Here is a 3,427-nt window from a genome sequence, read left to right as displayed (position 1 = left end):
TCACATTATATGTCTATTAGTGACTTTTCTAAATATTTATTCCTCCAACTAGCATATCCAACCAAGTCTACTAGCTTGGCCAGCTAATTTTAGCTTTAAGCTTAGGAATCACTGAAATCCATATTTCCTCGTAAAGTGATGTTTCCTTCCTGCCCATGGTTTACTGCTTTAAAATACTGGAGAGGAAAACAGGACAAGAAGAATGGAGGATAATAAGCAGTATGAGTGCTGTAATAGATGGGGGTGTCATAGTAAAGGGTGTGCAGTTTACAGCATAAGTTAATATTCCATCATAGCACCAATGTCATTTGTACCAAGATCACCTCAAGTGGTGCTACTCAAAGTGACTGTGTGCATTGTTTACTATGGTTGAACAAATTATGAACTACAACCAGATTATAAATCACCAAGCCACCATCTTTTTCTATAATGCCTGGCTGCAACAACAAAAATTACATTAAACCATGTAGTAAAATTGTATGACAAAGTTGATGTATATTTTGTTACTGCCCCTTATCACACAGAAATCAGTAAAAATCTGTTTTCCACAAACACTGTAACTATAGTTGACTTAGGGAACTAGATAACCAACCGTAGGATTAATAATACACTAAACATTTACTATACAATAGACACAGACATGGATTGGGAGGCTGAAACTTGGTTATAACCCTATGAGATAATGTCTGAGGAAACCAAATCAAGCAGAAATATGGATATCCATTGTTCTTATTAAAGTCTAATCTCTTAGTACCAAATCTCTCAGCAGGAAAGCAAGTAATCTTTATTTTAACAAGATCTCCAGATTGTCATATCTATAAAAGGAATCTTTGAATATGTTACAACAAAGGATGAGAAAATTTTAAATTTAGATTAGAAAGTGTACCCTTCAGTTAATAAAAAGGCCAGCTTGAAAGAGGAAAGATTGGAAATACTGAGACCTATTAGAGATTTCTTAAATTCATGAAGAAAAGGGTGTAGTTTTCTCTCCAATGAAAGTGAAATCAAAAGGAAAGGACAGACATCAATGAGGTTCTGAAGGCAGAATTTGGTTGAATAATTAATATTCCCTATTTCTAATGTACTAATTGCATATATATATATAAACTAAATAACTAAATTCCATATGGATAGTTCTAAATTAAACAAGGCCCACTTTGAAGAAGGTAAAAACACATTATCAAATCATGAGAAAGCATTTCTTTTTTATTATGTTTTTTATTGTAAAAATAGTGCACAGAGAGGCTGCAGTTACATGAGTAAGGTAATGAGTACATTTCCTATCGAGCATTCTTACCTCCTCCTTTGTTTTTCCCCTACCATTCCTTCCCTCCTCACCTCCCCAACTCCTCCCTCCCCCCACAAGTTGTAAAGTTCATTTTCAACATAGTGTCTTGTACAATGAGAAAACAATCCTGAGTGATATAGATTTCATGGATATGAAATCAGATATTATGGCCGAAGAATTAAAGCCGCAGCTGATCATCAAGTCTTGAAAAGAACAGAACCTAGGCAAAAACAGAGCATGTCGTAGTGAGATCTGAGAGATAGGCTCTTTCGGCCTTCCGTATTGGGACAAATCAGCTTCGGCCATTTTGAGATCTTGGATCACTGTGCGTTAAGCTTCCAAGTCTAACTGAGATCACGTGGTTCCTCAACTAGTTCTTGGCCAGGGGAGAGGGGTTTTACTGGGAAACTGGGCTAATTTGACTTCTGCTATCATATGACTGAGAAACTAATCTAATACTCCTCTGAAAATGAAAAGTCAGACAATTTGTTTTAATGTTAGGTTTATCTTTAAATAGCTGGACAAAAGAATTGCTATTAAACAAAGGAGTAGATGAACAACATGCATCTTGATCAATGTTAACCCTTTCATCATTCTCCTCCCTCCTTCCCAACACCACTCCTTCCCTCAATTTTCTTAATTTTGTAGAATATGCATTGAATTTAAGTCAGACAAATTTAAAAGTCATATATTTAGCCAGTCACCACTGATTCCTGCCTGTTATCCTAGCTACTCAGGAAGTTGAGATTTGAGGATGGTGGTTCAAAACCAGACTGGACAGGAAAATGTATGAGAATCGTATGTCCAATTAACCACCGAAAGCCAAAGGTGGAGCTGTAGCTCAAATGACAGAGCACTAGCCTTTATTAAAAAAGCTAAGGGACGGTGCTCTGAGTTCAACCCCAGTAGAATTATACCTAGATGCACATCCCTACATACGTACACACACCAAAAACATCATATATTTAATATGCAAAGAAGCTATAAAAACAATAAGGCCTGAAGGGGACAGGTCAGAGAAAGAGTCTTTGAGAGTTGTTGTAGATCTGCCACTGTGCCTCAGGCACAGGAAGATACTGTCCACAGGCTAGAGGATGTAAATTAATTAAGTCCTAATACACTGCTGGGAAACCAAGGAACCAGTGGGGTCACTTGATTGTACTATTGGGCTGCAGTGGTAGTAATGAGAAGGAATGGCTTCCGGCACATGGCCACATTCTTCCTCAAAACATGGACTGCATACCAATGATTGTCTCTAGTATCATTCTTCAAGAATTTTTTAAATGTATTTACTGTTATCATAAAGATAGTGGACAGAGGGGTTACAGTTACATAAGTCAGATAAAGAATACATTTCTTTTTGACCATTGTTATCCCTTCCTCGCTCTTTCCCTGTCCCCACCCACAAGTTGTATAGCTCATTTTTCACAGTGTCTAGTGAGGATCAGTGCTGCATTTATTCACCCTTGGTTCCTCCATTTCTGTGCCTATCCTCCCCTCTCCTTAGCCTACCAAATAGTGCTGGCAAACTAGCTATCCTCAGGCAGAAAACTGAAGCTAGATCCTATGTATCATCTTGCAACAAAATGGATCAAAGACTTCAATATAAAGCCAAAAACCATGAGAATATTACAGGAAAGGGCTGGGAAAACAATAGCTCCTAAGCACAGGTTGAAACTTCCCAAGCAAAGATAATCACAACTAATCAAAGAAATACTGGATAAATGGGACTGCATCTGACTTAAAAATTTGTTCATAGCAAAGGATATAACTTACTTGATAATTAGAAAACCTACAGAATGGGAGCTTTTCACAAGCTATGCATCAGACAAGGGCCTCATTTCTAAAATATACTTAAAGCTCAAAAAAATTAAATCTCTCCAAAATAAACCCTTAAAGAAACAACAACCCAATAATACATGGGCTAAAGAATTAAACAGAGACGTCTCAGAAAAAGAAGAATGATTTTTTTTTTTGTTTCTTCTGTACATTCTTCCTACATGGCATAACCCTGTTTTCACTGTATTTGATGTCAGTGCCCTGCATCTCATATATACATTTTTCTAATTTGGGGAGGGGAAGGGAAATAACAAAATGCTGAAATAAGGATTCAGATTGACCCATTGTAACAATGAGATG

Source organism: Dipodomys merriami, unplaced genomic scaffold (genome assembly GCF_024711535.1).
Source record: "Dipodomys merriami isolate MVZ:Mamm:240054 unplaced genomic scaffold, mDipMer1.0.p SCAF_30, whole genome shotgun sequence".
NCBI lineage: Eukaryota > Metazoa > Chordata > Mammalia > Rodentia > Heteromyidae > Dipodomys > Dipodomys merriami.
The sequence above is the reverse complement of the archived record's forward strand: the minus strand, read 5'-3'. Positions refer to the sequence as shown.